At 40.1% G+C, this 13389-nt stretch overlaps 1 pseudogene; it reads left to right on the top strand.

Moving 5' to 3' along the window:
• Positions 1-545: 545 nt before the first annotated feature.
• On the top strand, positions 546-11572 carry LOC103230284 (nucleophosmin-like; annotated as a pseudogene).
• Positions 11573-13389: the final 1817 nt, after the last annotated feature.

The raw sequence follows: 13389 nt of genomic DNA, 5'->3' as shown, positions 1-13389 counted from the left end.
TGTTTACAGCACAGTTTACTGAATATTTTAAGCCCACTGTTAAGACATGCTACTCAGAAAAAAAGAGGCATTTCAAAATATTATTGCTCATTGACAATAAGCCTGGTCACCCAAGAGTTCTGATGGAGATGTACAAGGAGATGAATGTTCTTTTCATGCCTGCTAGCACAACATCCATTCTACAGCTCATGGATCAAGAAATAATTTCAATTTTCAAGTCTTATTATTTAAGAAATAAATTTTGTTAGGCTATAGCTGCTATAGATAATGGTTCTTCTGATGAACCCGGGCAGAGTAAATGCAAATCTTCTGGAAAGGATTCACCATTCTTGATGCCATTAAGAACATTTGTGATTCATGAGAGCTTAGAATATCAACATTAACAGGAGTTTGGAAAACGTTATTTTCAGCCTCATGAATGACTGTGAGGGACTTAAGACTTCACTGGAGGAAGTGACTTCATATGTGGAAATAGCAAGATAACTGGAATTAGAAGTGGATCCTGAAGATCTAACTGAACTACTGTAAACTCATTTTAAAACTTGAATGTGGACATGAGTCCCCTATGGCTCCAGAGCTATCTTTTTGGTTGTGAAGTGAAGGTCAACCACGATTATCACTTTAAGGTGGATAATGATGAAAATGAGCACCAGTTATCTTTAATAAAGATCAGTTTAGGGGCTGGTGCAAAGGATGAATTGCACATTTTTGAAGCAGAGGCAATGAATTATGAAGGCAGTCCAGTTAAAGTGACACTGTCACTTTGAAAATGTCTATACAGCCAATGGTTTCCTTTGGGGGCTTTGAAATCACACCACCAGTGGTCTTATGGCTGAAGTGTGATTCAGGGCCAGTGCATATTAGTGGACAACACTTAGGAGTAAGATGCAGAGTCAGAAGATGAAGAGGAGGAGGATGTGAAACTCTTAAGTATATCTGGAAAGCAGTCTGCCCCTGGAGGTGGTAGCAAGTTTCCACAGAAAAAAGTAAAACTTTCTGCTGATGCAAATGATGATGATGAAGATGATGATGATTATTTTGATGATGAGGAAACTGAACAAAAAGTGCCAGTGAAGAAATCTCTATGAGATACTCCAACCAAAAATGCACAGAAGTTAAATCAGAGTGGAAAGGATTCAAAACCATCATCAACACCAAGATCAAAAGGAAAAGAATCCTTCAAAAAACAGAAAAAAAACTCCTAAAACACCAAAAGGGCCTAGTTCTGTAGAAGACATTAAAGCAAAAATGTGGGTCCCCATTCCAAGATGGCCGAATAGGAGCAGCTCTGGTCTGCAGCTCCCAGTGGGATCAATGCAGAAGATGGTGATTTCTGCATTTTCAACTGAGGTACCTGGTTCATCTCATTGGGACTGGTTGGACAGTGGGTGCAGCCCATGGAGGGTGAACCAAAGCAGGGCGAGGCATTGCCCCACTCAGGAAGTGCAAGGGGTCAGGGGATTTCCCTTTCCTAGCCGAGGGAAGCTGTGACAGACTGTACCTGAAAAATCGGGACCCTCCCACCCAAATACTGTGCTTTTCCAATGGTCTTAGCAAATGGCACACCAGGAGATTATATCCCATGCCTGGCTCGGTGGGTCCCATACCCACGGAGCCTTGCTCACTGCTAGTACAGCATTCTGAGATTGACCTGTGAGTCAGCAGCCTGGCAGGGGGAGGGGCATCCACCATTGCTGAGGCTTGGGTAGGTAGATAAAGTGGCCAGGGGAGCTGGTACTGGGCAGAGCCCACCACAGCTCTGCAAGGCCTGCTGCCCCTGTAGAGCCCACCCCTGGGGGCAGGGCATAGCTGAACAAAAGGCAGCAGAAACTTCTGCAGACTTAAATGTCCTTATCTGACAGCTCTGAAGAGAGCAGTGGTTCTCCCAGCATGGTGTTTGAGCTCTGAGAATGGACAGACTGCCTCCTGAAGTGGGTCCCTGACCCCCATGTAGCCTAACTGGGAGACACCTCCCTGTAGGGGCCAATTGACACCTCATACAGGAGGGTGCCCCTCTGGGATGAAGCTTCCAGGGGAAGGATCAGGCAGCAATAATTGCTGTTCTGCAATATGCTGTTCCACAGCCTCCACTGGTGATACCCAGGCAAACAGGGTCTGGAGTGGGCCTCCAGCAAACTCCAACAGACCTGCAGCTGAGGGACCTGACTCTTAGAAGGAAAACTAACAAACAGAAAGGAATAGCATCAACATCAACAGAAAAGACTTCCACATCAAAACCCTATCTGTAGGTCACCAGCATCAAAGACCAAAGGTAGATAAAACCACAAAGATGGGGAGAAACCAGAGCAGAAAAGCTGAAAATTCTACAAACCAGAGCGCCTCTTCTCCTCCAAAGGATCACAGCTCCTCATCAGCAACAGAAAAAGGCTGGGTGGAGAATGGCTTTGATGAGCTGACAGAAGTAGGTTTCAGAAGGTTGGTAATAACAAACTTCTCTGAGCTAAAGGAGGATGTTTGAAGCCATTGGAAGGAAGCTAAAAACATTGAAAAAAGATTAGACAAATGGCTAACTAGAATAAACAGTGTAGAGAAGACCTTAAAAGACCTAATGGAGCTGAAAACCATGGCACGAGAACTATGTGATGCATGCAAAAGCTTCAATAGCCAGTTCGATCAAGTGGAAGAAAGGGTATTAGTGATTGAAGATCAAATTAATGAAATTAAGTGAGAGGAGAAGTTTAGAGAAAAAAGAGTAAAAAGAAATGAACAAAGTCTCTAAGAAATGTGGGACTATGTGAAAAGACCAAATCTATGTTTGATTGGTGTTTCTGAAAGTGACAGGGAGAATGGAACCAAGTTGGAAAACACTCTTCAGGGTATTATCCAGGAGAACTTCCCCAACCTAGCAAGGCAAGCCAACATTCAAATTCAGGAAATACAAAGAATACCACAAAGATACTCCTCGAGAAGAGCAACCCCAAGACACAAAATTGTCAGATTCACCAAGGTTGAAACGAAGGAAAAAGTGTTAAGGGCAGCCAGAGAGAAAGGTTGGGTTACCCACAAAGGGAAGCTCATCAGACTAACAGCAGATCTCTTGGCAGAAACTCTACAAGCCAGAAGAGAGTGGGGGCCAATATTCAACACTCCTAAAGAAAAGAATTTTCAACCCAGAATTTCATATCCAGCCAAACTAAGTTTCATAAATGAAGGATAAATAAAATCCTTTACAGACAAGCAAATGCTGAGAGATTTTGTCACCACCAGGCCTGCCTTACAAGAGCTCCTGAAAGAAGCATTAAAGATAGGAAGGAACAACCAGGACCAGCGACTGCAAAAGCATGCCAAATTGTAAAGACCATCCTTGTTAGCGAGAAACTGCATCAACTAACAGGCAAAATAACCAGCTAATGTCATAATGACAGGATCAAATTCACACATAACAGTATTAACCTTAAATGTAAATGGGCTAACTGCTCCATTTAAAAGACACAGACTGGCAAATTGGATAAAGAGTCAAGACCTGTTAGTGTGCAGTATTCAGGAGACACATCTCACGAGCAGAGACACACATAGGCTCAAAATAAAGGGATGGAGGAAGATCTACCAAGAAAATGGAAAGCAAAAAAAAGCAGGGGTTGCATTCCTAGTCTCTGGTAAAACAGACTTTAAACCAACAAAGGTCAAAAGAGACAAAGAAGGCTGTTACATAATGGTAAAGGTATCAATTCAACAAGAAGAGCTAACTATCCTAAATATATATGCACCCAATACAGGAGCACAGAGATTCATAAAGCAAGTTCTTAGAGACCTACAAAGAGACTTAGACTCCCACACAATAATAATGGGAGACTTTAACACTCCACTGTCAATATTAGACAGACCAATGAGACAGAAGGTTAACAAGGATATGCAGGACTTGAACTCAGCTCTGCACCAAGCAGACCTAATAGACATCTACAGAACTCTCCACCCCAAATCAATAGAATACACATTCTTCTCAACACCACATTGCACTTATTCCAAAATTGACCACATAGTTGGAAGTAAAGCACTCCTCAGCAAGTGTAAAAGAACAGAAATCACAACAAACTCCCAGACCACAGTGCAATCAAATTAGAACTCAGGATTAAGAAACTCACTCAAAACCACACAACTAAATGGAAAATGAACAACCTGCTCCTGAATGACTACTGGGTAAATAACAAAATGAAGGCAGAAATAAAGATATTCTTTGAAACCAATGAGAAAAAAGACACAACGTACCATAATCTCTGAGACACATTTAAAGCAGTGTGTAGAGGGAAATTTATAGCACTAAAAGTCAACAAGAGAAAGCAGGAAAAAAATCTAAAATCAATACCCTAACATCACAATGAAAAGAACTAGAGAAACAAGAGCAAACAAATTCAAAAGCTAGCAGAAGGCAAGAAATAACTAAGATCAGAGCAGAACTGAAGGAGATAGAGACACAAAAAATCCTTCAAAAAATCAATGAATCCAGGAGCTGATTTATTGAAAAGATCAACAAAATTGATAGACTGCTAGCAAGGCTACTAAAGAAGAAAAGAGAATCAAATAGATACAATAAAAAATGATAAAGGGGATACCACCACTGATCCCACAGAAATACAAACTACCATCAGAGAATACTATAAATATCTTTATGCAAATAAACTAGAAAATCTAGAAGAAGTGGATAAATTCCTGGACACATACACCCTCCCAAGACTAAACCAGGAATAAGTTGAATCTCTGAATAGACCAATAACAGGCTCTGAAATTGAGGCAATAATTAATAGCCTACCAACCAAAAAAAGTCCAGGACTGGACGGATTCACAGCTGAATTCTACCAGAGGAGCTCGTACCATTTCTTCTGAAACTATTCCAATCAATAGAAAAAGAGGGAATCCTCCCTAACTCATTTTATGAGTCCAGCGTCATCCTGATACCAAAGCCTGGCAGAGACACAACAAAAAAAGAGAGCTTTAGACCAATATCCTTGATCAACATTGGTGCAAAAATCATCAATAAAACAGTGGCAAACTGAATGCAGCAGCACATCAAAAAGCTTATCCACCACGATCAAGTCAGCTTCATCCCTGGGATGCAAGGCTGGTTCAACATACTCAAATCAGTAAACATAATCCATCACATAAAGAGAACCAAGGACAAAAACCACGTGATTATCTCAATAGATGCAGAAAAGGCCTTTGACAAAATTCAACAGCCCTTCATGCTAAAAATTCTCAATAAACTAGGTATTGATATAACATATCTCAAAATAATAAGAGCTATTTATGACAAACCCACAGCCAATATCATACTGAATGGGCAAAAACTGAAAGCATTCCCTTTGAAAACTGGCACAAGACAGGGATGCTCTCTCTTACTACTCCTGTTCAACATAGTGTTGGACGTTCTGGCCAGGGCAATCAGGCAAGAGAAAGAAATAAAGGGTATTCAATTAGGAAAAGAGGAAGTCAAATTGTCCCTGTTTGCAGATGACATGATTGTATATTTAGAAAACCCCATTATCTCAGCCCAAAATCTCCTTAAGCTGATAAGCAACTTCAGCAAAATCTCAGGATGCAAAATCAATATGCAAAAATCACAAGCATTCCTATATACCAATAAGAGACAGCGAGCCAAATCATGAGTGAACTCCCATTCAAAATTGCTTCAAAGATAATAAAATACCTAGGAATCCAACTTACAAGGGATGTGAAGGACCTCTTTAAGGGGAACCACAAACCACTACTCAATGAAATAAAAGAGGACACAAACAAATGGAAGAACATTCCATGCTCATGGATAGGAAGAATCAATATAGTGAAAATGGCTATACTGCCCAAGGTAGTTTATAGATTCAAGGACATCCCCATCAAGCTACCAATGACTTTCTTCACAGAATTGGAAAAACCTACTTTTAAAGTTCATATGGAACCAAAAAAAGCCCACATTGCCAAGACAATTCTAAGCAAAAAGAACAAAGCTGGAAGCATCACGCTACCTGACTTAGAACTATACTACAAGGCTACAGTAACAAAAACAGCATGGTATTGGTACCAAAATGAGAGATAGACCAATGCAACAGAATGGAGCCCTCAGAAATAACCACACATCTACAACCGTCTTTGACAAACCTGACAAAAACAAGAAATGGGGAAAGGATTCCCCATTTAATAAATGGTGCTGAGAAAACTGGCTAGCCATATGTAGAAAGCTGAAACTGGATCCCTTCCTTGCTCTTTATACAAAAATTAATTCAAGATTGATTAAAGACTGCCAAGACCAGCTCGTCTGGGGAGACCCGAACCCAGCAGCACTAGAGGAATTAAAGACACACACACAGAAATATAGAGGTGTGGAGTGGGAAATCAGGGGTCTCACAGCCTTCAGAGCTGAGAGATTTACCCATGTATTTATTAACAGTAAACCTATGATAAGCATTGTTTGTATAGGTTATAGATTAACTAAAAGTATTCCTTACAGGAAACAAAGGAATGGGCCAAAATAAAGGAATGGGTTTGGCTAGTTATCTGCAGCAGCAGCATATCCTTAAGGCACAGATCGCTCATGCTATTGTTTGTGGTCTTATTGTTTGTGGTCTTATTGTTTGTGGTTTAAGAACGCTTTTAAGCGATTTTCCACCCTGGGTGGGTCAGGTGTTCCTTGCCCTCATTCTGGTAAACCCACAATCTTCCAGCTTGGGTGTCATAACTGTCATGAACATGTCAGAGAGCTGCAGAGATTTTGTTTATGGCCAGTTTTGGGGCCAGTTTATGGCCAGATTTTGAGGGGGTCTGTTTCCAACATGTCCGCCTTCTTTGATTTGCAAAGTGATAAAAGAAAAGGCAGCTTTGTCATGGTGAACTACTTCTTGCAGGAGTCAGGATCTGCATCTGCATACTATACAAAGACAAACAACACAGATTAAAAGCACAATCAATATTGAAACCACAGAGCTTCCAAGTGTTTCTATCCATTTTAATGGGTTACTAGCCGCTAATCTGTCTGCAGCTTCCTCAAGCACTCCAGTTCCTGGCATTAATGTCAGGTGTTCCTGGGATGTTTTAAATATTTGTTCTTTAATTTTGCAATATCCAAAAACAAGCTTGTAGAGTGTCCTTCTAGATGCTTTTCTATTCTTTCCCAAATTTGGTCTTATTAAGAGTTATTAACAATTTCCACAAATCCTTACGTTTAGCTCCTATGAAGGGCCATATCATTTGAGGCTGAGGTGCCACTATACTGCATGGTTCCAGATAATAGGAACTTTTGCCGTACTTATTATTTCTACCATCTGACCATTTTGTTCAGACCAGCTGAACCTAGTGTGGCCATGGCAGGCAGACTAGGAGGTGCAATTCAAGCTAAACATCCCCTGAGGGGTCCAATCAATAATGATTCCATAGGAATCGTTGCACAGCACCTCTGCCTGCTCCGCAATGCAATCTTCCTAAACAAGTACGTTCATTTTTTCTAACTGGGTCCAATCCTGTTTACAAACAGGTTTTTGAGGGCAGTATACCTCAATTATAGGAGCAGATTTATTATGGCAAATACTGAGATCAGAAAGCATGTGTAACTGTGTCACAGAGTGATTATAGCCTGGGATTATTGCCAGCCAAGATTGATAAATATGCCCAATAAGTATAATTGTTCTCTGTGTCAGCCCTTGCTGAAGGAATACTCACTGCAATGGTGATCATCGCTATCATAGCTACCATTAAATTACTCATTGTGACTGGTTGTCCTGCTTTCCCCACGTTTTCTTCCGCCATCAGTGACAGCGTCTTGATCTGTCCCCAGGTGGGTGGCTGTGTTCAACAGGTGTTGCCTGTAACAGTTGGGGTCCTCATCAGCATCAACCTCGACATGGCTGCAACTGAGGGGTCCTCGGAATCCTCCTGGAATCTCTTCCTCAGCATTTGGCTCATGATAAGGTTTCAGGTGTCTTGATGGTATCCAAATCAGCTGTTGATTCAGTCCTGGAGAAACACAAGTATAACCTCTACCCCAAGTTATTATTTTACCTATTTCCCAACTTTTTGTCATTGGATCTTTCCACCAAATCAGTTGTTCTGCTTCTGTCTTTGCAGCTGGTTTCTGTAGATACTGTTCAGCTGCTGATAACATCTGGCCTTTGGGCAGGCTCAAAAAATTTAAAGTTAATAATGCTAGATTCAATTGTGTATCTGCTCTCCCATAATCCCTGCTTCTCCCCTTTTTTTGTTTTTGTTACCAGTTGTTCATCTGTATGAAATGATAACTGAGCATTTTTAATTAACTGTGTGGAATGAACCACGTATGAAGAATCAGAAATCACATTAATAGGCATATTAAAAGCAGTCAATACCTCAATTACAGCTACAAGCTCCGCTTTTCAACCGAAGTATAGGGTGTCTGGAAAACTTTACCTTTTGATCCAGAATAAGAAGTTTTACCATTACTAGACCCATCTGTGAAACAATGAAAATGCTTAGCAGGCTGCAGGTTGTTTACTGCAGGAATTGTAAATGCAAACCATTCTCAGTCTTGATCAGCTAAAGGGATAGTAAAGAAACAGTCTTTTAAATCTATGACTATTAAAGGCCAACTTTTTGGAATTATAGCAGGAAAAGGCAATCCTGGCTGTAATGCTCCCATAGGTTGTATAACTGAATTGATGACTCTTAAGTCAGTTAATCTCCATTTACCTGACTTTTTCTTAATTACGAAAACTGGAGGATTCCAAGGGGAAAATGTTGGAGCTACATGCCCATTTTCTAATTGTTCTGTAACTAATTCCTCTAAAGCCTTCAGTTTCTCTTTACTTAGTGGCCATTGTTCTATCCAAATTGGCTTATCTGTTAACCATTTTAAAGGTATAGATTCTGGAGACTTAACAATGGCCACCATCAAAAATGATATCCTAAACCTTGGCATGAACTTTGTCTCTCCCCTTGAAACAGTTCCTTTAAACCTTGCAAATTTTTTCCTTGTCCCATACCAGGGACATACCCCATTTCATGCATCATATGTTGACTTTGAGGGCTATATAATTGTTCTGGAATTAGAACTTGTGCTCCCCATTGTTGTAATAAATCTCTCCCCCATAAATTTATAGTTACAGATGTTATAATTGGTTGAATAGTCCCAGGTTGTCTATCAGGTCCGTCACAATGCAAAATATAGCTACTTTGATATACTTCAGGGGCTTTACCAACTCCAACTATGTTAAATTGAGTGGGTTGAATTGGCCATGCAGACAGCCAGTGTAGTAGAGAAATGATTGAAATGTCCACTCCTGTATCTACCAAACCTTTCAATTTCTTTCCCTGAATAGTTATTTCACAGGTAGGGTGTTTATCAGTAATTTGATTCACCCAATGAGCTGCTTTACCTTGTTTATTTGTGCTTCCAAATCTTCCTGTTCATTTAATTTCACTTTTCCCCTTTCCCACATATGACACAATCAGGAGTTGTGCTGTGCGCTTTCCTGGCTCTGCTTTCCAGGGAACAGAAGTAGACATAACAATGTCAATTTCCCCACTGTAATCTGAATCAATGACTCCTGTATGTATCTGTACCCCTTTTACGTTTAAACTAGACCTTCCTGGAAGTAATACTATCATCCGGGCTGGCAAGGGTCCACAGACTCCTGTTGGTGTTGGGAACAGGCCCCCCAAAATCTGGCCATAAACTGGCCCCAAAACCGGCCATAAACAAAATCTCTGCAGCACTGTGACATGCTCATGATGGTCATAACGCCCACGCTGGAAGGTTGTGGGTTTACCAGAATGAGGGCAAGGAACACCTGCACCGCCCAGGGTGGAAAACCACTTAAAGGCATTCTTAAGCCACAAAAAAATAGCATAAGTGATCTGTGCCTTAAGGACATGCTCCTGCTGCAGTTAACTAGCCCAACCTATTCCTTTAATTCGGCCCATCCCTTCATTTCCCATAAGGGATACTTCCAGTTGATTTAATATCTATAGGAAAAATGCTAATGACTGACTTGCCGTTAATAAATACATGGGTAAATCTCTGTTTGGGGCTTTCAGCTCTGAAGGCTGTGAGACCCCTGATTTCCCACTTCACACCTCTATATTTCTGTGTGTGTGTCTTTAATTCCTCTAGCGCCACTGGGTTAGGGTCTCCCTGACCAAGCTAGACTCGGCATGTTGGGACCTTTTGCAGGAGTTCCCCAGGCAGAAGGCTCACAGGTTTTGTGCAGCATAAATTTACTGCAGCACTACTGGCTGTGGTGGGGGACAGATATTGTACCGGGGTGAAGGAATCGCCTGAGCCGGAAATGCCCCAGTTTGGAATGGGGCCTGGCACAGGCCCCTCATGGCATTTCCCGAAATTGGGTTCCCTTCTTTATCAAACTTAGAGTGACACTGGTTAGCCCAATGTTTTCCTTTTTTACATATTGGACATATTTCAGACACAGCAGTTTTCTTTTTTCCCCTATCTGGCAGCCTGGCTCTCTGATTTTTTCCACATTCTTTTTTAGTATGAATAGCTTGTTTAAATTCTTTGAGTAATTTAAAAGGAAAAGGCTCAAATGTAGCTCTAATATTTCCCTGTCGATCTTGGGGGTGTACCCTAACAGGGAACTGACAAGCCTGTAAATCACCCTCTCGTCTAGCTTGCTGAATTCCTGCCTTCTTCAAAAGAAGACATTTATGCAGCCAACAGACACATGAAACAATGCTCATCATCCCTGGTCATCAGAGAAATGTATATCAAAACCACAATGAGATACCATCTCACACCAGTTAGAATGGTAATCATTAAAAAGTCAGGAAACAACAGATGCTGGAGAGGTTGTGGAGAAATAGGAACGCTTTTACACTGTTGGTGGGAGTGTAAACTAGTTCAACCATTGTGGGAGACAGTGTGGTGATTCCTCAAGGATCTAGAACTGGAAATACCATTTGACCCTGTGATCCCATTACTGGGTATATACCCAAAAGATTAGAAATCACGCTACTATAAAGACACATGCACACGTATGTTTATTGTGGCACTATTCACAATAGCAAAGACTTGGAACCAACCAAATGTCCATCAATGATAGACTGGATTAAGAAAATGTAGCACATATACACTGTGGAATATTAGGCAGCCATAAAAAAGGATGAGTTCATGTCCTTTGCAGGGACATGGAGGAAGCTGGAATCCATTATTCTGAGCAAACAATCACAAGGACAGAAAACCAAACACTGTATGTTCTCACTCATAGGTGGGAATTGAGCAATGAGAACACTTGGACAAAGGGTAGGGGAACATCACACATGGGGGCCTGTAGTGGGGTGGGCGGCTGGGGGAGGGATAGCATTAAGAGAAATACCTAATGTAAATGACAAGTTAATAGGTGCAGCAAACCAACATGGCACATGTGTACCTATGTAACAAACCTGCACATGGTGCACATGTACCCTAGAACTTAAAGTATAATAATAATAATAATAAAAGGCAAAAATGCAAGCAAGTATAGAAAAAGGTGGTTCTCTTCCCAAAGTGGAAGCCAAGTTCATCAATTACGTAAAGAATTGCTTCTGGATGACTGACCAGGATGTTATTTAAGATCTCTGCCAGTGGAGGAAGTCTCTTTAAGAAAATAGTTTAAACAATTTGTTAAAAAATTTTCATCTTACTTCATTTCTGTAACAGTTGGTATCTGACTATCCTTTTTATAATGTAAAGTGAGAACACTCCCTCCTTTGTTTGATAACTGTTGTCCAGGTTCCATTGCCAAGTATGTGTTGTCCAAAATGCCTGTTTAGTTTTTAAAGATGGAACTCCACCCTTTGCTTGGTTTTAAGGATACTTCATCCATTCAGGTTTTTTTTGTTTTGTTTTGTTTTTTAAATACTGAGTTTTACTTCACATGTACATTTTTGTCTCCCCACCATTTCCATATCTGACCAATGCTACTCTATATCTTATCATAACATTCCATATATACTTAAAACCACCACTCTGATCAGTCAGCAACCATCAACATCAGTGCAAAACTCATCAGCAAAAAGATTACAACTTGCTGAAGGCTCAGACAATCATTAGCATTTTTAGCGACAAAGTATTTTAAATTAAGTTAAGGTATATACATTGATGTTTTAGACATACTGCTATACACTCAATAGACTACAGTATAGTGTAAACACAACTTTTATATGCACTGGGAAACCAGAAAATTTGTGTGTCTTACTTTACTGTGATATTTGCTACACTGTGCTGATCTGGAACCAAACCTGCACTATCTTCAAGATATGCTTGTATTTTATTTTGCTTTTTATTATTCAGTTTCATATATTTTAAAATGTCACCTGTCATTGGTTTTTGGACCTATGTATTATTTAGTACTGTGTTGTTTAATTTCCAAATACCTAGAAATTTTTTAGCTACATTGCTGTTGGTTTCTATTTAATTATGTCACTGCATAAGAACACACTCTGTATGATTTCAGTCATTTGAAACTTATTGATTCTTATTTTATGAACCAGTACATGGTCCATTTTGATTAATGCTCCATGTGTACTTGAGGAAAAAATGGTATTCTGTAATTGTTCTATAAATGAAAACTAGGTCAGTGGGCTTATAGTATTGCTTAAGTCTTCTGTGTCATACTGATTTTCTGTTAACTTGTTTTATTAACTACAGAGAGCCAGATCCTGAAAATTTCTCCACTTATGATTGTAGCAGTTTCTATATCTCTTTTTGCTTTATCTATTTTTTTATTCAGGTATTTTGAAGCTTTCTTATGAGGTGTATACACATTTAAGATTGTTAAAAGTTCTCAAAAACTTTGGCCTTTTTATTATTACAGAACATACTGTTATGGACTAAATCTGCCCACCCCAAATTCATATATTGAAACCCTAACCCCCATTATGATGGTATCAGGAGGTGGGGTCTGCAGGATGTAATTAGGTCATGACGGTGGAGCCTTCATGAATGGAATTAGTGCCCTTATAAAGGAGACCCCGGAAAACACACCCACTCCCTTTTTGCCATGTGAGGATACTAGGAGAAGATAGCTGTCTGTGAGCCAGTAAACAGGCCCTCACAAGACACTGAACCATCCTGGACTTCCCAGCCTTCAAAACTGTGACAATGATTGTTATTTAAGCCACCCAGTCTATGCTATTTTAGTTGTTACAGCCTAAGTACACTAAGACGTATGCCTCTTTGTCTCTGATGAAACTCTTTGGCTTAAAGTCTATTTTATCTGGTGTTAATGTAGCTACACTGCCTTTTAATACGTTTAGGATGTGCATGGTATTTCTATTTCCACTCTTTTAACCTGTCTGTGTCTTTATGCTTAATGTGTGTTTCTATCAGCAGCATATAGTTAGATCTTGATTTGTCATCCAGTCTTACAATCACTGCTTTTTATTTGGAGCATTAGTTCATTTACATTTAATGTATTT

This window comes from Chlorocebus sabaeus, chromosome 25 (assembly GCF_047675955.1).
Source record: "Chlorocebus sabaeus isolate Y175 chromosome 25, mChlSab1.0.hap1, whole genome shotgun sequence".
Lineage (NCBI taxonomy): Eukaryota > Metazoa > Chordata > Mammalia > Primates > Cercopithecidae > Chlorocebus > Chlorocebus sabaeus.
Note: the sequence above shows the minus strand (reverse complement) of the source record. Positions and strands in the feature narration are given on the sequence as shown.